General features: G+C 42.1%; 1 protein-coding gene across 6 annotated transcripts in view; it reads left to right on the top strand.

Annotated features, from left to right (window-relative positions):
* Positions 1–509: 509 nt before the first annotated feature.
* The window catches only part of shank3b (SH3 and multiple ankyrin repeat domains 3b), a 59,482-nt gene continuing 35,275 nt past the window's right edge, over positions 510–24,716 (top strand). For 5 of the 6 annotated variants that reach the window (XM_080887536.1, XM_080887538.1, XM_080887537.1 and 2 more), the window contains exon 1: positions 510–903. The gene's annotated coding sequence lies outside the window, so the exon portion shown is untranslated. The remainder of the gene's footprint in view (positions 904–24,716) is intronic. The other variant, XM_080887540.1, reaches the window with a different exon arrangement.

The following is a 24,716-nucleotide window of genomic DNA, read 5'->3' as shown; positions in this document are numbered from 1 at the left end:
TACTTAATGAGTAAAATAATTGGCGACTGGCTCCCTGATGCTAAGTCTCATGGTTCAAGGTTATCTTTGAGTGTCAGTTTGCAGTCCATGCACTGGCTCGCTCGTACATGCTAGCAGCTAATCAACCCTGCTAGCATGTACGAGCTTCAGCTGCTGCAGTGAGGCCCTCAGCCAGTTCACGTTTCTTTGTACTCGGCTTAGAATAGAAACTGAGAAATAAATCAATATGTAAAACTTTACATAATTCTGCCAGCATGGCAGTGGATAAGGAAAAAAGGTTTGCAGCCTTGTTGCCATGCTAACAACTTCATATTGTGTAACTAAGTGAACCTGAAATGGCCTCCGTGAAATGCAGCTGTGTCTGACCCACTTCTGATTCACACTGCTCCACCATCTCCTAACATGTTTTTTCTCCTTCTTTTCCCCCTCTATATCCTGGCCTCCCTCGCCTTTACCTCCCACCCGTCTTCCTCTCGCTCTTCCTCATCTCTCTTCCTCCCTTTCTACAGGATGGGCAGGGCAGCTCCCAGAACACAATCTGAAACCCTGAGACCTCTCACTCCCCTGCAGGATTACTACACTTTAACTACAGTATTACAACACAAAATCTTTCATAGTTTGAAGGGTTCAACAAAAGGCACTACAATATAAAGGTCTCCATCTGCTGCAGAAAGCACCCATCCGACTGCTACTACAGGATTACACCACATCTTCATCCAATCAAAACCTTTCAGAGACACAGGAAGCAGGCACCCCAGGCTGCACCAGGCTGCCCCAGGACCAGAAACCAAAGAAATCACCGGACCAGTAACCCAGACCAAAACAGAATCAGGAAAGACCAGAAGAGACCAGTCGAACTCAGTAAAGGACAGTGGAAAAGTTTGATGGGACTCTTGACGATAGGTGAGTAAATCTATCTTGATATTACTAGGTTTCCTCTCTGCACTTGAAGCGATGATGGATTTGCTTTTAGCCATTTCTGACTCTTTGTTGTCACTTTCAGCTGTTATGAGACTGTTTTGAGTTTGTTTTAAGTCATTTTTGCCCTTTGAGTCCATTTGGAGTCTTTTTTTAGTCATTTGTTTTGTCTCTGGAGTCAATATTAGTTGTTTTATGACTGATTTTAATCTTTTTGTTCTCACTGTTGGCTATTTTTTGTGCTTTGACTCTGATTTTAGTCATTGTAGTCTTTTTGTGGTAATTTTTTGGGGGGTGTTTTTTATGAGGCTACTTAGTCATTTGTCATTTAGTCAGTTTGGTTTTGGTCATTTCATTCTTTTAGAGACATATTTAGTTTTTCTGAGGTCATTTTGTTGTTTTTAGTGGTTTTATAGCACTGTGCAAAAGACTTGAGCCACCACTCATTTTGCTAGAAACACAATATATTGAGAGCATACAGAAATCGAGTTTGTAACATTCTAACAAACTTGACGGTCAATATTTGATATGATCACCTTTATTCTTCAGCACAGTTTGAACTGTCTGAGCCAGCTTTCTGTAATTTTTTTAAAATAGTCTTCATGAACATTTCTGCTGGCTTCTTGAAGGACATTCAAAGCTCTTCTTTGGATGTTTCTGCCTTTTATTCTGATCCCACACTTCTTCAAAATGTTGAGGTCCAGGCTTTGGGGAGGCCAATCCATGAATGATATTGTTCAACTGTGTGCTTTTCTGTCCAGATATGCCTTTATTACATTAGTCTGTTTGGAATCATAGTTATGCTGAAAAATGAATCTATTGGTACTTTCTTCATAATTCCATCCCTTTTTGTCAAGATCTTCAACACCACTGGCTCAAATGTAGCCAGACCATAACAGAGCCTCCACCATCTTTTACAGATGGCTGTAAACGCTCACTGTTGGACCTCCTTCTGGAATTCCTCTCCCTGTTTCCTTTATTCAAGAAGGGTTTCTTGATAGCTGCTTTCCACTGAGACCATTTCCAATGAGACTTCAGTAAACAGTAGATGGATCAACTTCAGTTTTTTCTTATTTCTTACACACATGACTTTAAGGTAATGATTGTCTGCTGTAGATAGTTTTTGGGCCTGGTACTTCTTTTGTATTTTCCTGTCTTACAGTTTCGACTTGAACACTGCACTCAATGCTGAGATATACCAAGTTTCCCACTATTAGTCCTCTGAAAATTGTCAGGTTCAAGGACTACACTGAAAATCAATGAAAAAGCCATCAATGTCCTTAAGAAACTCTGAACAACTATTACTCAAGAGCACTTTAAAAACATTACAAGTCACACTTCCTAAAAGCAAATTATAAAGACATTAGTGGTGGTTCAAGACATTTGAGCAGTATTCTACATTGCAGTGATTTTAGGACATTATGTGGTCTTTTCTTAATCTTCTAACTGAGCTTTGTGGATTTTACATGAAAAACAATTAGAGCCGCTTCAAGCAAACAAATATCCAGATGAAAGTGTGTTTTCAATCTTAGGCCAGTATCATAGCACCTGAGAAAATGATGTAAGAAGATGGCTTGTCTTATTATGACTGAACATACATTTATGGAGCACTGACATTATATTCTGAACCTAAAATCTGGAAGCATTTAAGTAAATTTGTAAGTTATTTTCATCAACAACTGATTCAACAACTGAGTAATTTGCCTGGATAAAAGCCTGTAACTGCATGGAGTGAGTCTTTTATTTTTTATTTATCCTGGATCATCTATCAGTTTTCAGATGTGTGTGTTGAGAAACTGTCGATCCGGAGACTTGATGCTGCTACATCGCTGTTTGCTTCAGGACAGGATTTGTAGTAAAAGGACTAACACAAGAAAAAAAGGACAAGTGTGATATTTTAAAACACTTCCAGACACTCATTCATTTGCAGTCTAATATAGGACCCCGTTTCTGCTGGTTCATCCACCTCTTCATTTAGGTTCCTCCAGCATATTTAAGGTCAATGAAGTCTCTTTTTTTATATCTCAGTCTATAAAGAGCATAAAAAACACTCCTCACTGGCTCACATTCATGCCACAACATTGCAAATCTTGAGTCATGTTTGCAGGTCTGAAGAAGAAGTGAATTAGCTTTTCTGCTGCCGTGATTCAAACAGCGCTCACATCCTGCAGCTATTGGCTGCAGTGAAAGCAGCTGAGGCGCCCTGTCAGTAGTGGAGGAGGAAGCCATTTTTTCTCTCTTTGGGCTTATTTTGAGTCTCTTCATGGCTGTTTTTAGTCATTTTGAATATGCATGTATAGAATCACCAGTCGAATTTTTACCTTTGGAAGTTATGCCTCTGCTGCCACCTTTGCTGTTGCAGAACTCTCCCATAGATAAATACACTAGAGAATTTAATACTGAAACTAGTGAAAAAATTAACTAGAACTCAACTACTTGATATAAACTGAAAGAAAACTAAACAGAATTAAAAAAATAATTGAATGAAATGCTGGACAAGTACTTGAGTAACAAAACACAACAACGTGATTAAAGAACAATCACCAAAGAAAAAAAAATATTTAAAGGTACGAAGACCCCTTTCTGACCTCGAGTCCAGGAAAACTAACCCGGTGTTCCCCTCCTGACTCCTCCAATAATAACGGCAATATCTGAAGTGCCTGATTAATTGGCTTTAGGCCAGTTCTATTGTAACAAGGTGGAAGTGTGTATGTAGGCTGAAGGCAAACTGTCAGCACAAGTAAAAACGTGCTTCTCACTTAGCCTTCACTCGACAACTTGCTGTGCTTTTTTCCTTCTCTTTCAGCCTCTGAAACAGAATTTGAAATTCAGGACGTCAAGCTAATTTTTTTTTCCAAATTATTTTATTCTGATCACTCGGTGTGTAAAACAGCCAGACTGTGATCGCTGTCAGCTGGAAACACAGACGCTCTTCTCACTACAGAGGAACATTCAGTCTTTCTGAATTATACAAGAGGGCCGTGAAAGTACATCTGAGCTTTTTATCAGTTTTCCAGCTGTCAACTAAAATTATACTTAACTTTCAGATGTCAAAATGTAGACTGCTGATACACTCGTTGGATTTAAAATGTTTTTTTGAGTAAAAAAGGCCTTTTTTAATGGAATTTGGTTGGTATTCATCACATGACAGCTCATCAATTTCAAATGTACTGAGAGAAACTGAAGGCTTTCTATGGTCTTCACCTTAATGTATCAGTGACATATACCATATTTACATATTTGCCTAAACTGCCATAAATACAGCTGTGGTCATGCATATCTCATGGTAATTTGTTTTTAATGATTTCGTTGAACTGTTCTTTTTCCACGGTGGGATGATTGTACAGCATAGGTCTTTAATTACTGAAACAAGAACTGGAAGCAGAAGTTGGAATTCATTTGGGATTGTCTCTAATACTTTTGGTATCCATCAACAAGCTGCAATAAATGAAACCCATTTGACACCTCAGAGTTAATAGAAAAATACACCTGTTATGGGATTCACAAAGATTTAGATTCTGTTTGAAATAGATGGACTCTATGCCTTATCATTGGGCAGTTAATGTTCATCAACCAACTGGTGACAGAGAAAATTCAGTGTTTGTGTGTAAACTCTTACTATTAATCAGTTCTTATCGGACTCTTCCTGTGGTCTTCAGGAACCAAAGCATTTTTAGACCTCACTTCTACTTCCAGATGAAGAATGTAGCCTCAGCATTGTTCTGTGTGGGAGGACAGTGGCTCCACTCAGGACAAAAACTGGAAATGATCAAAGTGTTGACCCCAAGTTATTTCAGGACAAAGTCTCCTGCTGCTCTAATCGAACAAACAATTTCTACTTTTTCCCAAAAGTCGAGCCTAAATCGGAGAAGCACAGAACATCCTTGATCAGATCGGTCCTGAAAGAAACCTGAGGACCAACCCGAGGAGACATTACATAACAGAGCACTCTGCAGGGTAGAGTGGAGGAAAACAGTCACTGTGAGCAACACAAAAGCTGCTCCTGCTCCCACTGAGTATTACCTGAAGGACCCATTAACATTTACAACAGCAAGCACAAAGATAACAAGGAGCTGCGCTTTTACCAGGGAAAATATACTTTGATTGCCGATATGTAGCAGAAACGTTTTGCTCACTCAGGTGTGAAAGTCTGATTTTCAGAGCGGCTGAGATGGAGGGAAGAATGGGAAGAGAAGAGGGATGAAACAAAATGGAAGAAGCAATGAGAGATGGAAAGAAAAAAACTGAACCTGTCTACATTTTCCAGGTGTTTGAAGATCTATTTGCTGAATTGATTTTAACCTTTTTTTATTAGCTCTACTTCTCCGTCAGATTTATGAAAGGGCAATACTAGAACTTTACTCAAATTTCTTATAGATCGTCTGCTGTTTGGCATTTTAGTTAATGAGAGGATTTATACTCCTAACTTGTCTCATATTGCCATTTGGTTAAGGTCCTCTGGTATAACATTTAACAAGCTGGGCTCCTCTCTACCTTCATTTTTCAAAGTCTAGTGCAGGGTAGGATCTGTACAAAGAAAATAGAAACTATATTTCCTTTAAGGCTGAAGACATTTGCCTTTAAAGTGGATATAAAAAAAAATCTCAGGACTTTTCCCTTGAAGACAGCAGTTCAGATCCAATAAAAGACCATTAATTTAGACCTGAATAGAAATCAGTTGTAGAAACTGCATGGAAGCATTTGTGTATACCTGCAGGTCATCAAAAGACATCTGATAAATATCAGATATGGTAAAAACTGCCATTGATCGACAAACTATTCAGTTTTATTCCATCTATCTAAAACATGTGTGGGCAGATTTTTTCTTTTCTCTGAGAATGTGAAAAAACTGAAACATGAACCATAATGCTGAATTGTGGTGAACTTCATGAATGTGGTAATCATAATGTAAAACTTCGTTACAGTACACTAGGACCAGCTAGGTTCGACTACTAGAGTAGTAATGAGTGTAGCGTGTAATAAAGACCACAGACCAGAAAATAAGTTACAAAGAACAAAAAAATGTAAAAAAAAAACTGAAAACAATTCAGCAAAAGGCTGAATAACCCCTTAAACAAACAAACAATCAAAAAAAGAAAAGTTGTCTCTGTGTCCTTTAACTATTAATCCCAGAATTACTCTGAATGCTTATCCGGTGCTTTGAGAGTCAACTGTTCTTTTGCAGAGGTGTATGGATTAATCCTACCAGTTTTTTTTTTCAGCGAAAGAGCGCAACCTCCAGTAGGGGGCGCTTTTCCCGTTTCCTGCTCAGCACAGTTCAATCGGTCTGTTGGTGGCTCACCATCTTGTTTCTTGCTCAGCGAATCAAGCTTTGATTTTAGCTCGGCATTTCCCAATCCAAACCTTAATGGCCAAGTCCCGTTCAGTTATGTTCAGAATGTCACTAAGGCAAGGACAGGTTGGAAAGACCAAAATACATTCTCCAGAGTACAAAAATGGCTTTATGTAGACTTCTGGCTTGTTGAATATTTTTTTCACTTGTTTAGGCAGCAGCTCCGCAAGGACTGTCTGCATTTCTCCCTCTACAGCAGGGGTGTCAAACTCAAATATACAGTGGGCCAAAATTTAAAACTGGAACAAGGTCGCGGGCTAACATTAATATTTATTGAAAAAAAAAAATCTTCCTCCAGATTTAAGAATGAATCTCTTCTTATGGACTCAAACAAGTTTTGCTGAAAAACTGAATATGGAACAAGCAAAGCTTAATACTAAACAATATATATATTAGCTGTATAATACCGGTAGGCCAGCTCTAATAGTAATTTGGTATGGCTTCGCGGGCCAAATGTAATTAGGCTGCGGGCCAAATTTGGCCCGCGGGCCAGAGTTTGACACATATGCTCTACAGCATCAAAAGGAAGGAACAACCCGGTTGGGTGTGGCTGGTCACAGGAGTCACGCTGCAGCGTGCCCTTTCACAATAAGAGTCTGAACACATATTTTAGCCATCTTACCTGACTTAACATAAAAACACCATGAATTAGCAAGTTTAACCTTTATGATCTATTTATTGACTATTTATCACCTGTAATATATTTCTTATGACTGTTTTTACTAACAGGCTTTTATTTGACAGCTATGTTAACCAGGGTTACAATAACATATTTCTTAACAATAAGATTGAGATCCTTGTTTTAAAACCCTTTTAGAAACAGATGACTTTGTTGTACACTGCATTGTGTAAGTCCTGTACCAGGAGTAAATGGTTGTATCAACCAATGACAGAAATACTTTAAAAACGGACACCAATTAGGAACATAATACAGACCTGAATTAAGATTAAGGTCATATTTGCAATTTATGATTTTTTTTTTGTACATGGATTCTGTGAATTATGAAATGTTGTCATATATCTGTAGACCTTTCCATAAAAGGTTTGAATTATGGCTTCTGATGCCAAAATATCCACTATAAAAGGGCAGATGTTTAGTTCAGGGGCAGTTTGTTTGCACAAAAACACGACAAGCCCTCTCAAGTCAAGTTAAATACCAGTACTGACTTTTAGAGTTATTTGCCTAGAGTTTATCTTTTACCTTTTTTACTTTTAGAAGGGTTGTTTACTTTTCCCTTCAGGACGTTGAGAGCCTGCGGGTCTATTTTAGTCTAAAGTCACACTAAAGCACTTTACTAAGGATTCAGTATTGTCAGGGCTCTGTGTGCGGGCAGGCAGAGATGAGGATCCAAATGCAGGACTCGAACACAGAATTGAAACTCAAAAAAACCTCAGCTTTATTGCTGGCAGAAAAACAAACATGGAGTGAGGATGGAACACTGAGACCAAGGACACACAGGCATAATTCTGAGGGTACGACGCGACACTGAGCATGGGAAAACACAGGGCTTATATACACAGGGTAGTAACGGGGGAATCGGCAACAGGAGGGAGACACAGCTGGGAGAGATCAGGGCTAACGAGACGGGGGAGCTAAGCTGCACACACTAACATAAGACAAAGACTTTCACAATAAAACAGGAAACATGAATTACTAAACAAGCATGCAGACTTTACACTGAGAGACAGACAGAATGACACATGGAATCTGAACTAAACTAAATGTGAGATATAACTGAGAACAAATCCTTAAGCACGGATAAACAGAAGAAATAATAATCATCATCATCATCACTACGAGAAGAAAACAATCCATGAAGCAGAAATAAACCAAAACATAATAAACTCAAAATACTGGGTCCAACGGACCCAGAACCGTGACAGTACCCCCCCTCTAAGGGCTGGCTCCCGACAGCCCCAAACAACAAAAGCACAACAAAGCACCAGGCCAGGGCGGGCGGAGGGGGTCCAGGATGGAGGGACAGGCCCAAGCAAAAAAAAAAAACAAGGAGCACCAGAGTCCAAAAAACGCAGGAAAGCATATCAAAAACAAAACGAAACCAGAGCTCACCAAGAGTCTACAAAAAGTCCAGGGGGCCGACCGTGCGGACGGCAACGGCGGCGAGGAAGCAGTTCTGGGGGCCGACCGTGCGGACGGCAACGGCGGCGAGGAAGCAGTTCTGGGGGCCGACCGTGCGGATGGCAACGGCGGCGGGAATGCAAGCCTGGAGGCCGGCCACGCGGAAGGCAGTGGCGGCAACAGAAGTCCGGAGGGCGGCCACGGTGGTGATGATGCCCAACAAGCGGCCTGGCAGATGACCGACAATGTGGAGGTGGTAGGAGGGGACCCGAAGGCTGCGTGGCCCATGCAGCCCCAGGCGAAGCGGAGGTTGGATCAGATGAGGCAGAGGCTGAAGCCGAAGCTGGGCCAGGCGACGCTGAAGCGAATGCGGAGGCTGAACCAGGTGAGGCTGATGCAGAGGCTGGACCAGACGAGGATGAGGACGCGGAGGCTGGACCAGACGAGGATGAGGACGCGGAGGCTGGACCAGACGAGGATGAGGACGCGGAGGCTGGACCAGACGAGGATGAGGACGCGGAGGCTGGACCAGACGAGGATGAGGACGCGGAGGCTGGACCAGACGAGGATGAGGACGCGGAGGCTGGACCAGACGAGGATGAGGACGCGGAGGCTGGACCAGACGAGGATGAGGACGCGGAGGCTGGACCAGACGACGCTGAAGGTGAAGCTGAAGGCGAAGCCGGACCAGGCGACGGCATGGGTGGAGACACGGAGGCTGCAGCTGGCGTGGATGAAGACGCGGAGGCTGGACCAGACGAGGATGAAGACGCGGAGGCTGGACCAGACGAGGATGAAGACGCGGAGGCTGGACCAGACGAGGATGAAGACGCGGAGGCTGGACCAGACGAGGATGAAGACGCGGAGGCTGGACCAGACGAGGATGAAGACGCGGAGGCTGGACCAGACGAGGATGATGATGCTGATGATGATGCCGCAGCGGGCGAGGATGATGAGACCGGAGCTGAAGGCTGGACGGGCTCCTCGGGCCCCCCAGCTGACGAGGCAGGCGGCTGGACGGGCTCCTCGGGCCCCCCAGCTGACGAGGGAGGAGGCTGGACGGGCTCCTCGGGCCCTCCAGCGAGAACAGTCTCAGGACCAGTGGGAACAGGGGCCCCTGGAACACACAGGACAAAACCAGCAGGCGCACGGGCCTCTGGCAGGGACAGAACAGGACCAGCAGGCGCACGGGCCTCTGGCAAACACATAGCAGACTTCAGCCGCCCAGAGCATTGACTCTGCTCAGGCAGTGACAGCCGGGTGCAGTCCTCAGCTGGGTTCCTAGCCTCCAGGGGTCCAGAGTAGGCTGAGGGCTGAAACTCAGCCTCTGGGGAGGCCCTGGAGCGCGTCACAGTCTCTGAACTGGCCAGCTTTTTAGGAATGATTACATTATCATGAGGTTTGTTGCTCTGCTTAGAACAAACTGATGAAACACAGTTCCTTTTAGATTGATTTGACTGAGCTTGAGGCCGGGCGGCTGACTGAGCTTGAGGCCGGGCGGCTGACTGAGCTTGAGGCCGGGCGGCTGACTGAGCTTGAGGCCGGGCGGCTGACTGAGCTTGAGGCCGGGCGGCTGACTGAGCTTGAGGCCGGGCGGCTGACTGAGCTTGAGGCCGGGCGGCTGACTGAGCTTGAGGCCAAAGTGGTGGTGGTGGAGTTGGTGTCTGGGCTACAGGCGGCTTCTGAGCAGGAAACACAGGACACTGAGCTACAGGTGGCTGCTGAGCAGGTGACACTGGAGACTGAGCTACAGGTGGCTGCCGAGCAGGTGACTGAGCTGAAAGCGGACGGGCAGCTGACTGAATAAACATAGCTCCAGAATAAACAGATCCAGACGGAACAGTCTTAACTCCTGGATCTGAAAAAACATCAGGCGCACAGTCTTCTGAACCAATGGGAAAATAGTCATTCTTAAAACGAAAACTCTTATTTTCCCGAACCGGAGAAACACGAGCTGTAGTGTTCATGTAGCTGGCGTTCGCAGCTTTGGGGGAAACAGTCTGTCTATCCCTTGACAAAAAAGGCGAATGAAGGGAGACTCTGTCACTCACCCTAGGCGGTTGTTTAAGCTGAATCCCAGGCTCCTGCTGGAGCTGTGAGTGCTGGCTGCGTGTTCGCTGCCTCCCTGTTGAAGAGGGAGCGGCGCTGGCGGAATGTGACGAGGGAGGACTCTGCTGTGGCTGCTCCTGCTTCGATGTGGAAATGCTGGGTGAGTCAGGTGGCACGATAATAATCCCTAACATCTTGTAAAAGGCTTGTGCAGGCGTGAGCTGATTGCTTGCAGGCTCGTAGTAATCCTCCCGGGACCGGCTGGAGCGTTTTCTGCGAGACCTGGGCGTCCGCGGGGAGGAAGCAGACGAGTGGGCCGAAGGGTAGGCTGCCAGCGAGGAACGGCAGCACGGAGGCCCTCCAAGCGCTAGCCGAGTCCCGTCAAAACGGGAGCTGCGCTTCCACGGTGAGTCCGCTGGATCCATTACTGGTCGCGTCGTTCTGTCAGGGCTCTGTGTGCGGGCAGGCAGAGATGAGGATCCAAATGCAGGACTCGAACACAGAATTGAAACTCAAAAAAACCTCAGCTTTATTGCTGGCAGAAAAACAAACATGGAGTGAGGATGGAACACTGAGACCAAGGACACACAGGCATAATTCTGAGGGTACGACGCAACACTGAGCATGGGAAAACACAGGGCTTATATACACAGGGTAGTAACGGGGGAATCGGCAACAGGAGGGAGACACAGCTGGGAGAGATCAGGGCTAACAAGACGGGGGAGCTAAGCTGCACACACTAACATAAGACAAAGACTTTCACAATAAAACAGGAAACATGAATTACTAAACAAGCATGCAGACTTTACACTGAGAGACAGACAGAATGACACATGGAATCTGAACTAAACTAAACGTGAGATATAACTGAGAACAAATCCTTAAGCACGGATAAACAGAAACAAGAAATAATAATCATCATCATCACTACGAGAAGAAAACAATCCATGAAGCAGAAATAAACCAAAACATAATAAACTCAAAATACTGGGTCCAACGGACCCAGAACCGTGACAAGTATAGTGTTTCAATCAGGAGCACAGGCAATGTCTGAACTAACAAATAACAGAACCTCAGTTTTGCTGTTAAGGTTTATGGACATCCAGATGTTTAGGGCCCCTAAACAATGTAAAACCAATTGCTAGGTCTTCAACTTTACTAGTAAACGTAATAGAGTATCGTCTGCATAGAATGACATCCGTTTTTAAAGTAGAGCCTAAAGGAAGCAGGTATAGTTCAGAAAAGAATAAGACCATGAATGAAGCCTCGAGGGACACCACAGGTTGGGGAAAACTCAACATGGCTCCAACCTTGCACACTGTGTCAAGCGAGAAAGCGTGATACTGTTGAAAGAAGCAGTGTAGCTTGACAATGAAGATTTCTTAGATTCCATGCTGGAATAAGGGGCCAGCTTATTTAACTGCCACTTACAAAAATAGTTCAATGAAATGTGTTTTTGAGAACACTTCATTATTCTGTCGGATGGTATAATCACTTTTTGGGAGTTTCCAAAAGGGAACCGTTCCCCACCTCACATCTGCCTCAACTTCAGACAAATGAAGAGGCAGCAAACGTGACTTCTAGAAAAGCAGTGGATGGGATGCATAAAAAGGATTAATCCTGGGGACACGTAGCATTTAGAAACTCCTGTGTAATCAAGCTTTTCATCAACAGTGCACGTCGCAAATTTATATTTGAACAGCTGTCACATTGTTGGCTCGCCTTTTGTCTTTGCCTTCATTTTGAAGGTTAATCCGTCAAAACAACAGTGAAAAGCTCTAATTTATTGAGCTTTTATTTCAGGCACTGAGGCATGAAAATGCAGTTTGGCTTTTTCTGTGCGTTCTTTTGTTACGACCGATGAGAGTGTCTCAGTTCAAAACCCTCAGAACAGGTGGAGATAAAAAGAAAAATGCACACAGGAGTGAAAACCTCAACAGCTGCAGGGCTATTCAGAAATGCTTCGTCGGTGAGTTTGGCTTCAGAAGTGTTTGTTGCCTTTTTAAACAGACAGAGAGGGGGATTTCTCGGGTCTCACCATGCTAATCACAAGCAGAGAAAACATAATCTTCAGTCAGTTTAGTGTTTCTTGACTCCAGTCAACCACCTTCTCTCTCTATGAAAGGTTATTTGAATGACAGGAAAGTGATTCAGCGTCTCTGATTGGTAGAGCTGAAGTGGAAGCTGAAGTGGAGGCTGAAAATCAAACCCTGCAACTTAAAGCTGATTGCAGTGGGAACTGTCAAGGCAGCAAGTGGACAGAGCTGGACATTAATACAAGCTCTGTGTTTGAGAGTGCACCGGGTTATTTCAATAAGCACAGATGCAGTACACTGATATTATATGACCTCCTCTTTTGGTGTTAGGAGCCATTATTTACTGGGAAAACAGGGAGCACAGAAACACTCAGTGAGCTGATGACAAATTGATAATAACACAATTTTCCGCTCAGTTTGTACAACAGAAATTCAGCGGCAGAAGACAAAAGAGCTGAGCTGAAAAAACTAGGTTACAGTAAGTGTGTCTCCTGGGATTTCACTCACTTTTTGTCCACACTAGTATTCCACTGCTATTAGATGGATTATGGATCAGCCACAACATTAAAAAATCCACTTTTCCATCCATTGTCTTCCTCTTATCTGAAGTTGGGTCATGTGGGCAGCAGACTAAGCAGCATTTTCCTGGGGGGATCCCAAGTTGCTCACAGACGAGATGACTTATATAACATCTTTCAGTAATCTGTCTAAGGTTAGGGTTAGCGTCAGAGTTTATTTCACAATCACCTTTTATATACTTTTATAGTTATATATAGTTTTTCCTAATTACGGATTTAAAGGGGGAAAAAATCTGTTAAAAAAAACACTGCAAGACCAAACTGAATGTGTTGCACTTTATTTGCCTAATTGTTGTGTGGCTAACACAAACTATACTAGTGGATGTTAAGAGGTTAAAACCATTCATCCAGTTTGTTTTGCTCATGTAAAGTCAGGTTACAGTTGTAGTGGCTGAGCATTGTCCTCTGGATGTCATTTCCTCTAGCATTGTTGTCTAGTTCCTCTTAGAAGATCACGAGGCACTCCCATGTCAGATCTGCAGGAAGTTCTGGGTTTACCCCAATGTCTCCTCCCAGCTGGATATTCTCAGAAAAACACCAAGGAGAGACACGCAGGAGGATTGTCTGACTCTAAAACCAGAGGCAAAATGACTTGATCATCGTGTATCACAAGCATCGCATTAATGGTTGGTTCCTAGTGGGCATATAAAACTATGTTTGCAGAGGTAACCCTTTAAAGCAGCGGTCCCCAACCTTTTTTGCACTACGGACCAGTTTATGTCCGACAATATTTTCACGGACTGGCCTTTAAGTTGTCGCGGATAAATACAACAAAATAAAACCAGTACTGGTACCAAAAAAGAAGATTTATTCATAACACACGGGATAATGATAAAAATGATAAATGATAAAGAAAAAAAAATAATGCTAAAAACCACTAAAAACCCTGAAAACCATCAATTTCACACCTGAGCCTCAACTCTCACGGTACTGGTCTCATGATCTCATTCTTTTGGTTAATACCCAGGCTTAGATTGACTGGTAAACCTTTGTCTTCCAGCATTTGAAACCAGTTGCCTTTTTGTTTAGATCCTCTGTGTGCCAACCAAGCTCCTCTTGTCCGTTAGGAAATGGATATATTCCTTAGGGTTGTGGGGTGAAGTCTCCCTGGATCAGGCTTGTTCTGGCCCATGCCAAAGACAGAGTATCAGAATCTGGAGGCCTGTTTAACAGGCTCGGCTCTTTTGGAGCAGTATTTTGCATCGGCCATGAATAATTTCCAGGAGAGTGCTATTGTCGTAGTGTATATGGTGGTCTGCAGTGGTATTTAAAGTGGGAGGCAAATTTAAAAAAAAGCACGTTTAAGACATCCTCCATGGATCAGGGTTACTCTAACGCCTCAAGCATTCAGATGCTAATTGGGATCTTGGGAGACTGGAGGGCAGTTAAACACCTTGGGCTCTTTGTCGTGTTCCTCGAGCCATTCCTTAGCAGTTTGTATGGCAGAGGAGGGTGCAGTGTCTGCATATGGATATGATCCAGGATGTTGGACCTGTCACCCCATAGAAACATTAGAAGCGTTTTGGAGCAGAAATGATGACAAACAAAACTCTGAACATTTAACCAGAAAAACTCCCACATCAAGCAAGAACTGTAAAGGGTTCAGCTTTAACAACTACACAAATTTGTGTCCTCGGTTCCCAAAACACTTACAGAATGTTGTTAAAAGAAGATCTGATGCAACACAGTGAAAACTCTGCCTCAGCCCCAACTTTATTTGAGTTTTTTTGCAGGCATCAAACTCAAAATGAACTGCTATTCTAAATAAATAAATAAAAGTTCTCCATTTCATCATTAAATCCATTTTCCCCACCGTTTTTTAAATTAAATGTAGAGTTTAAGTTATAAAACGTCATACAGAATTCAATTTTTTTTTTAAAAACAGGGATTAGAAAAAAATGATTCAATTGTGATATTTATATTGATGATGTTTTTAATCTTGATTTTACCGAAGTTGTCAGAAGCCCAAATGATCGTTTAAAATTATCATTGCATCCCTACAGTAAAACTATCCTGAATTAACCTTTAACAGTACGAACAAGTCAACAGTAGGAAAACGTCTTAGGAACAAAGACTTTATAAACCTTGCATACGTGTTTCTATGAATGTTTTTGTTTTTAGCTTTGTGTGACCTCTGCCCAGTGCATGCTGGGAAACTCTCGAGCCTGCTCTAGCTCTGAATAGCTGTGTGTTGGTGTAAAAGGAATGAAAGAGTCTTTTTAATTTGGTCCTGTGACGTTTTACAGGCTGACATGTCATCCTGTCTGCTGAGGATTCCTCCACAGGGTGAGATGTTAGAGTGAAATATATCAGCAATTACGGGGCTTTTACTGCAGTAAATGAAAGGAAGTGATTCATTTCAGGGAGCCGCTTCTCTGTGTCCTGTTGGCGCTGCTTGATTACCCTCAGTTCACTTCAGCATGCTGTCAAAATCAGCTTAAAGTGTGTTTGGGGTATTGGCTTTTATGGAAAACTGAAATTATGGTTGTGTAGTAATGCTGCTGAGAGCGGGGACCGCTTTGAAAATCCGCTGCTGGTGCATTCAAGGACACTTTCTCAGTATCTGAGATCTTTAAAGCTGGGAACTCAATGGAAAGATTTTAATGCAGCAAGCAACAAATTCAGACAGTTTTCAAAAGCTCACTTTCCGCTCAAAGCTCACTTGAAACATAGCTATTTATGGAGTGCGAGGGTACTAAAAAGGTCCAAACAGCTGCTTCATGTCCACTAAGTGTCCAGGTGTTCAGAAGTACTACTGCGTATGTGCACAAAGTTGAAGTCCACAAGCTGGAAAAGTTTGTGGAGTTGGAATGTAATGAAATTAAACTTTGCATGATTGGCCAACACAACACCAAAGGAACAGATAGCGCCTCGTATTTTGTCACTAATCCCATGAAAATTTGGCATTTCGACCATATCATTGAGGTTTGTTCAGATTTAATTTAATTAATTTAAGTGTTCATACTCTCTATTTTGCCTTCATCATATTTGTAGTCATCAAAGCAGATCTGGCAGCAGCTCACGATTAGATTCTTAATATTTTTTTAAAAATACCAGAACAATACTACACCATACTCAGCTCGCCTGGCCTCTCTTCACCTTTTTGTCTATCCAGGATGAGCCCCATTTATGTTACGAGCCGGCTCAAAAGCTGCGGCATAAATAAATATGGAGACTAATACATAACAACGTTGGCTAAAATAGCTGGTACCACTAAGAGTAGTGAGCCACCATGAAAGGCTGCCTTTATCCACACCTGACTAGGTGTGGTCAATTAGCAACAGCTGAACACTCTTGCACTGCAGCTGCAAAGAGATGAGGGGCTGCAGAGGGACGCAACAGATCCATCTTATGGTTTTATTATTTGTTTCTAGTAACACCTTTAATGGATCAGCATCACCATAGCTGCAGCGTCAAGGTTGCTGAGGTGCAAGGATCAGTGTCTGCGTATGGCCATGTTAGGACATTGGCAGGTCACCTGATCTACGACCTCATTAAACACTTTCCTTATCATTTCAATCAGTACTTTCAAGCACAGACTGGATATAAAAGATGGAGGTGGGCACTGTGACATCACCTGCGAGAAATCATATTTTTGAAGCTTTAAAATCACAGTTACCATCTGAGCTTTGAAAGCAGGTGACAGAGGAGAGACTTAGACAGAGAAACCACAGGACAGGACACTCATGAGTCATGACTTGCCAGCTGCCCTGTTTCATTGTCCTTTCTGAATCTAATGAGAGTCATAATTTACAAAATGAACATCATACTTAATTCTGTAAATCATCAGATGTTATTTAATTTCTAGTCTGGTCTGATCCTGAGATGTGCGGCTGCGATTATGAACAACCAAACCAATTATTTTGTTGCCTCCCTCCTCACAATGCTGCTCTGGTTTTGTCTTGTTGTTATGAATCCAGCCAAATCCTTGACAGCATATGAATAATAAAACCAAATCAGCTTCTTAGTCCTGTGGTGAACAGCACATATGCTTTTTTTTTTTTTTCAAAAGCTGGGTGTTAAATGACCATGATTGTAATTTTTGCCCTACTGAGATTGGTCTGTTTTTAAAAGTTTAATTGTTTTTATATGAAACTTTTATATTAAGCTTTTTTAACCGTGTTGTCGAAGAGCCTTTTAAGGAGTTGCCTTTTTGACCTCAGGGAAACAAGTCTGTTGTTTTTAAGAACAGGCATTAAAAAGAAAGCAGTAGTGTGGTCCTTTAAACATGAGTGGGTCCTGCTGAGTTCATAAATCCATCTTCAAATAGCTGAACTGCCTCTGAACTCCCATCTGCTTCTCCTCCCGTCAGCTTACATCGATCCTACGCTGAAAATCATTGCGTTCCCATAGCTTTTATTTCTTTAAACGCAGCTGAAGTGTCTCGGAGTGGATGGACATATAGACTTTAAGCTTAGTGCTGCGATGGCTGAGCAAGCATGACAGACAGGAGAGGAGGAGGAGAGAGAGAGTCAGCAGGTTGATGTTTTAAACGGGATCTGCGAAAATTGTTCAACTCCGTTGCCATAGCAACAGCGAGCATGTAGATCAGGAGGCTTTTTTAAAAACACGCACACACATACAGAGTGACACAGTGAGGTTAGCACAGGATTCCCTGCTATTCCAGTTTCTATGACAACTCACAACTCATCCTCGCCTCCCCGTCTTCCTCGCTTTCATCCTCAGCTGTAATGGAAGCAGCCATTAAGTTCTGACTCCGGCTCTGCCCAGCTTTATCAGCGTGAGGGGTAATCAGCTGTTAATTAGTAGCAGTGATGATTAATATGAACAATGATTAAAGGAGTACTAATGCAGTGTTAGAGCATCAGCAGCAAGAGGAGCATCGGTCAGGAGAAGCTGCTGGGAGGGACTTGTGTTAAAGCTTTTTTCTCCTCTGACCTCTTTAGCTCGGTGGAAGCGATTGGACCATTTGGCCTGTCAGTGTTGTCCATTAAGGCTAACGACAAGGTCGAGTCTCTCTCTGCTTCATGTCCAGAGTCTCTTAGACTGTTTTCAACCACAGGACTTCGCAGGTTTGGTGTGTCCTTCTTATCACAGGAACTGCTGCTTTCCCTTTTTTTTTTTTTTTTTTACTTAAATCACTCAAAATCACAACAGTCATCAAGCATGTTTCTGGTATAAGGTGAAGGCCCAATAACATTATACACTCAAGACCAAGAGATCCAACAAGCACAACAGCAGGGAGAAAAAAATCAGCTTCACTTTAAAAGGAAACAACAGTCAGTCTTCTTCATTCATGCTTCATCTCGAGGACACACGTGGTCTGATGTGGCTTTCATTTCCAATTAACCTGTTGTTGTGACTCAACACAGGAACCAAAAACAATACCTAAATACGTCGGAGAGCAACTTAGGGTTCGTTTCTTACCCAAGGATACTTTGGCATGCAGAGTGGAGCAGCAGTAGTGCTCTACCTCCTGGCCCCAGCCACCCAAGTAGTTTGTAGTACCTAAAGGTAACCAAGTTGTTTGTGATATCTTAACCAAACCAAATAATCTGTAGTAAAGGTGCTTGCAACTTAAACAAATCAGGAAGTAAATAAAAAACCAAAGCGCAAAACTCAAGCACTTCACAGGACATAAAACATGACTTCCTGGCAGAGGTGGGACCAAGTGATTGTTTTGCAAGTCTTTATCCTCAAGTCTCAAGTCAAGTCTCAAGTAATGTCAGGCAAGTCAGAGTCGAGTCTCAAGTCACTGGTGTAAAAGTCCAAGTAAAGTCACAAGTCTGAAATTTTGAATTTCAAGTCCTTTCGAGTCTTTAAAAAAAAACAAAAAAAAAAAAAAGCATGTTGCAGTTATATGCTAAATGTAAATATTAGACCATGTAATTTTAAAATCTGTGTTTTTCTCAACACATGACAAAATAGTGAACTTAGAAAATATACACAAATTGTGAAATTGCACCTCTTTAAAATGCAGCTCAATTAAACCTAGCTCCAAGAATAATTTTCACCGACAGTTCTGAGATAAGCTGCATGTTATTCTTGGATGCGGTTGTAGGACCGGCTTTAAAATCGCATGACAAAAATATCATACATATTACAAAAAACTGCATCACCAACGTAGCCTGGACAACATTTGCTAGTTAGATGAAGTCAGCTATCTCATCGTAGCATATTTATATGCATATTTATAATTATACGGTTCTTGGAGTGAGTGCACACACTCATGAAGTTTAGTAACTTCAGGTCACTGCAACAAGCCCAGGTACAGTTTACCGACGGATGGGTGCAGGACCTTGAAATGCACCGTGTAGAAAGAAAGACCATCATGCGTATCATAAGTTTACCAGTCTCACAAATCGTCGTCATAAATACACATTCGTTAACCGTTTATTAATAGGACCTTTGAGCTCAAGGGTAATTAATTAGTAGTGGAAATAATTTCTGGTACGCGTTACAGAAATGTAGCAGTGACAATAATATTGTATGCTGTAATCGTACTGGGCAATTAGTGATACAAAACAACTGTTTTATCCTGTGAATAAAAGTATATGTTTTTGTCAATGTACCATAATAACAGAAGCGAAACACAATATTGTGTCAGGACAATTCACTATTTATGCACAATAAACAAAGGAGCATAGCGCGACAATTTCTGTTCAGCGCCAGACTTGCTTGTAACCTATATCACCAATTATGTTAAGAAAATGACATATTAACTACTAAAAAACACTGACCTTCGTGTAAATGCTTGGAGCAGACTAACCTGTGAGCTGGAGTGTTCTGGGACGTTATATTTGATCTTTGAATGGCTGCAATCCAGGCCACCCGTCGCGTCTTTGTTACTTCGGAAACATGGCTCGAACAATTTCTCTTCAACGACGTAATCCGATAACAACCGATCTCTTTACCCGTCGGCTTCCCGTGGCTGTCATGCGACCGGCTATTGCAGTTAATAATACAACAGCTTCTTGACATTTTTGTGTTTCTTTTTATCGCTGTGTGACTGATTTCAATTGAAAGCCTGCGTGCGCTAGTACCTCTTGCCACGAGTTCCCAGAATCCTTTGCGGTTTTACCCCTGAATGACGTCACATTTTCAATCTCTATATAATATGCATGTTAAATTTTACATTTGGGGTGAAATATCAAGTCTTTTCAAGTAAACCGGTTCAAGTCCAATTCAAGTCCCAGGTCATTGGTGTAAAAGTCCAAGTCAAGTCACAAGTCTTAGAACATTTTTTCAAGTCAAGTCTAAAGTCATAAAATTAATGACTCGAGTCTGACTCGAGTCCAAGTCATGTGACTCGAGTCCACACCTCTGCTTCCTGGCAGAGCATTTCACTACTTAGGCCATTTCCATCACTTTAACCTGCTGACAAAGATGCAGTTTGTAGCTGTTATTTCTCTGAGGTTCATATTGTGGCAGCTGGCGGGTCAAGGCAGCTATGCCAAAGGACATATTGTACACAGGTGGCTTCTGACAAAACAGCATCTTATTGGCCCCTGGAATGAGAACATATTGGACAAAAGCTCTGAGAAAACAAGGCTCAAGGAGGAGGAGCCATCTGTTGTGACTGGTTGCAGAGTGAAGGGAAAGCAAAGCGAGAATAGAGGAGCATAAGGACCACTGACAACAAACAGGACAAAAGACAAACTACAGGAGAGAGAAGACAAACATTAAAGACATCCAGTAGTGGCAAAGAAACACCTGAAGACTGAAGAAATGCTTATTGCAATATGGGAAGTCCCCCCAGCAGCCTGAGCTTAACGAAGAAAACAAAGTGATGGTTCATGGTCACCTGATCCAACCCAAACTATTAGCTTTTCCAAAAAGGAAAGTTTGACGATCGATCTTAAAGGTAGAGAGGGTGTCTTCTGAATCTGAACTGGGAGGTGGTTCCACAGGTGAGGGCCTGAGAGCTGAAAGCTTTGCCTCCCATTCTACTGTTAGAAAGTCAGGAATCACAAATAACCCTCCACTCTGAGAGCGAAGTGTACTGTTGGGATATTAAGGTATTATGAGGGCTTTATGATATGATGGGGTGTTGTTATGGATCAAGTGAAGAGTTTTCAGGGAGCTTTACAACCAGATAAGAAATAATTACAAGTCTAGCCTAGAAATAATAATTATGTAGACTAGTTTTTCAACATCACTCTGAGACATGATGTTTCTCTTTACTGCCATCAGACTTTTGTTTAATGTTTGGTTGAAGGACATGTCCTGTCCAAAAATTACTCCCATGTTCCTCAGTTATGCTGGAGGCACACTAAGTATCTGATTAGACATTGTGGTTTTCAGGTTTTTAGGCCCAAGAACAATAACCTCCATTTTGTCTGAATTTAAAAGAACAAAATTACAAGTAATCCAGGCCATTATGTCTTTAACATAGTTCTAGTCTGGCCTAATGGATGTTAAATGGACTGGTTCTTTTATAGCACTAACAGCACTTTAACATGCCCCATTTACCCATTCAAATCATGTTTTTCTACTCCATTCGCAGTCCAATGAACACTTTGCGAAAAACTTGGGTTCATTATCTTGCCTAAGGATACTTGCTACTTCACATGCTAAATGCAGCAACCATCTACATTTTGATATTCAGCCATGATCAATAGAGTTCGGTGTAGGGTTGGGCCATATCATACCGTTCACGGTAATATCGGTATAATGTTGGGCAACGATAAGAAAATGAAATATCGCGATAGAATATGGGTAAAACGCGCATGCGCAGTGCTTTTGTTTTCATACGCACATGGCAGCGACTAAGAATGAGGAGGGCGAAAGCGGATTGTTGAATGAAAAGGATGAACCAGAATTGGTTTGCAAAAATGCTGCAACTTCAGTGGTGTGGAACTGGTTTAGCTTTTGTCCGTCAGAAACACAACAAAAAACTATTTTTGGTAGAGCATGCTAGCGGGCCGTCGTTATTACCGTGTTTTTTGGAAAATACGGCACACTTAAAATCAATTCTTTGATTTTTCTGAAAATTGACATTGTCCCTTATAATCCCGTGTGCCTTATGTATGAATTCTGGTTGTGTTTACTGACCTCGAAATGATTTTATGTGGTACACGGTAGAGATGGCACGATACTACTTTTTTATGTCCGATACCGATATCATAAATTTGGATATCTGCCGATACCGATATGAATCCGATATAGTGTGTTTTAATCAACATAACTATTTTTTTAAATATCTTGCTGCATTTTGTATAAGTTCATACTCAAGTTTAAAACAACAACTACACTAAAGCTATTCTGTTATACCTGTATGCAAAAAAAATATTTCATAGTTCAGCAATACTGATCAATCTAAGAAACTCAAACCTACACCATCCTCCCTATGCTGGTATTTTAAAGAGTACTTAGCGTAAATATTAAGCAACCTAACTAATAGGGTTCCAACTCCCAGCAACAACAAAAATAAATAAATAAAAAATAGGGAACCACCCCTCACGCTCCACCTCATGATGCTTAATCGACGTAATCAACCTTAATTTGATGCAGTGTGAAAAAAAAATGCACAGAAATCAATTATTTTTCAATATATTAAAATATTAAATAAATTCAACATCTTTCTTCAACAAAATTGCACACTGCACAGATGGTACCTTCCCAAAGGAAAAAGTACTATAGCTTACATATTAGTTAGGTATATATATATATTAGACTTAATAGTTACTATATACAGTAATGGACTTCTATTCATTTTACATCAAATTAAAACTTTGGGTGTCAGATAATTATTTATCAAAAGCTAGACATTTTAAATGAGAATAAGAAAGAAAAATATGTCTTTGTGGCCCCTTTTCCCTGTTAATGCCCTATCGGCCCCCCTGGCTAAACTTTGCTAAATCCGCCCCTGCACAGTTACCAGCGTCAGCTACGTAGAAAAAGATCCTGGTGTAGAAAGTAATATTAAATAAATTCTAACAACAGCTTATCAAGCTGAAACGTGCTGCTGTTGTTCAGCCGCTGGTTTCCTCTTTCTGGTGCAAAGTGGGCCAAAAACAAAGAAGCGATACGGACTCACGACAGAAAAGCCGATCAGCTGATCATTAAGCAGTTTCATGATTGAAGTCGCAGCAAGAAGAGGCAGTTGCTCCATATATCGTTTGTTAAGCTTAACGCAGGAATGCTTTACAAACATTCAGAGATGGACTTACACACTTGCTTTACTTCTCTCGGGGATAACTTTGTCGGAGATGAAATGCCGGGTTGCTAGCGAAGCTCCACATGCTATCCAGACCACCGACAGGTCCCGCATGCCACAGCCGCTCTATCACGTGATGCATACTGCTCCGACGTGCTAACGTTCTGAGGCGAGTTACGGCGTGTTGCAAGTTTTGTGAGGTGCTTTCGTGATATTTAATGGATCGGATTACATTTTTTATTTTTCTCTGATATCCGATCCAGTAATTTAGGTCAGTATCGGACCGATACCGATACGTAATATCGGATCGGTCCATCTCTAGTACACAGCGCTCGAAAATCTGTCAAATGTTTTAGTACGACTTTGCTAAGGCACGAAGCCGCACCGCTTGATGGATTGTCTGAGCATTAGGATATCGTAGGCAGGAGCCTCGCGGAGTGGTACGTACTGTGCTTCAACATAATATTACCGTACTGTGTGTGTATAACCTCTTTTTAAGTTTTGTGGATATTATACATGGTTATGCTGAGGATATGTCGGCCAATTTCCACTGGAAATGCCTTTTGGTTAAACTGTCAGCAAGGAATTTGCATTTGCACTGCAAATTTTTTATAAAACTTTAATGCACATATAAAACAGCTGTTTGTTTAAGTGAAAATACATTGATTTTTTTTCACTAATAAAGTTGTGGAGTTGTAAAGTATTTTGTCTAGTGTCAATTATATCGTCAGTTACATCGTTATCACAATTTTTCAAATGTATATCGTGATAAATATTTTTGGTCATATCGCCCTGCTCTAGTTGGGTGTCATCTGCAATGGCGTGAAAATGTGTGCAGTGTTTTCTTATAGTATTTCTGACGCAAAGCATGTATAATTGCAGTTAAAAGTATGGGTCCAAGCATGGAACCCTGTGGAACACCATGACTTGCTTTAATGTGTGACAAAAACTCTTTGGAAATAATCTGCTGAATATCTAATAAGTGCGCATGCGCCAACCAGCGTGCAGCCTGTTACAGTCGCTCCTGCTTTTCTCTTAGTTTAGCTCTTTTTTCTTACGTATTCTTTTTTTTTTTTTTCTGACTTGTATTTTCCTCCGTTTTCTATCTCTTACTCAATCACGTGGATTGAGAGAGTTTTTGTTCTTCTGGTGGCCGTGGAACTGTTACTTTTATCAAGGAACGGGACCGCGGCACATCTCCTACACGCACGGACTGTTTACTCCAGAGATCAGCTGATCGCCCTGATGCCGGCCGGCTCGCTGGCCAGGCCCGCAGAAGTACCAGCTGAAATTTGGAGGAAAACACATCGGGGATGCAGAGGTCAAGGACAGAAGAGAAGAAAAAAGGTGACGGTGAGACAGCGGAGGCTCGAAGCGAGGAGGAGGTTTAAACCGTGTCTGCCGTCTATCGTGATGGGAAATGTGCGATCGTTGGCAATTAAAATCGACGAGCTCTCAGCACTGGTACGGAGTCAGAGGGAATACCGAGAGTGTAGCCTGATGTGTTTCACCGAATCATGGCTGCACCAGGACATTCCCGATGAGAATGCTTCCGTGGAAGGCTTCCACACTGTTCGGGCGG

This window comes from Rhamphochromis sp. 'chilingali' (assembly GCF_963969265.1).
Source record: "Rhamphochromis sp. 'chilingali' genome assembly, chromosome: 7".
Taxonomy (NCBI): Eukaryota; Metazoa; Chordata; class Actinopteri; order Cichliformes; family Cichlidae; genus Rhamphochromis; species Rhamphochromis sp. 'chilingali'.
This window is presented reverse-complemented; position numbering and strand designations above follow the sequence as displayed.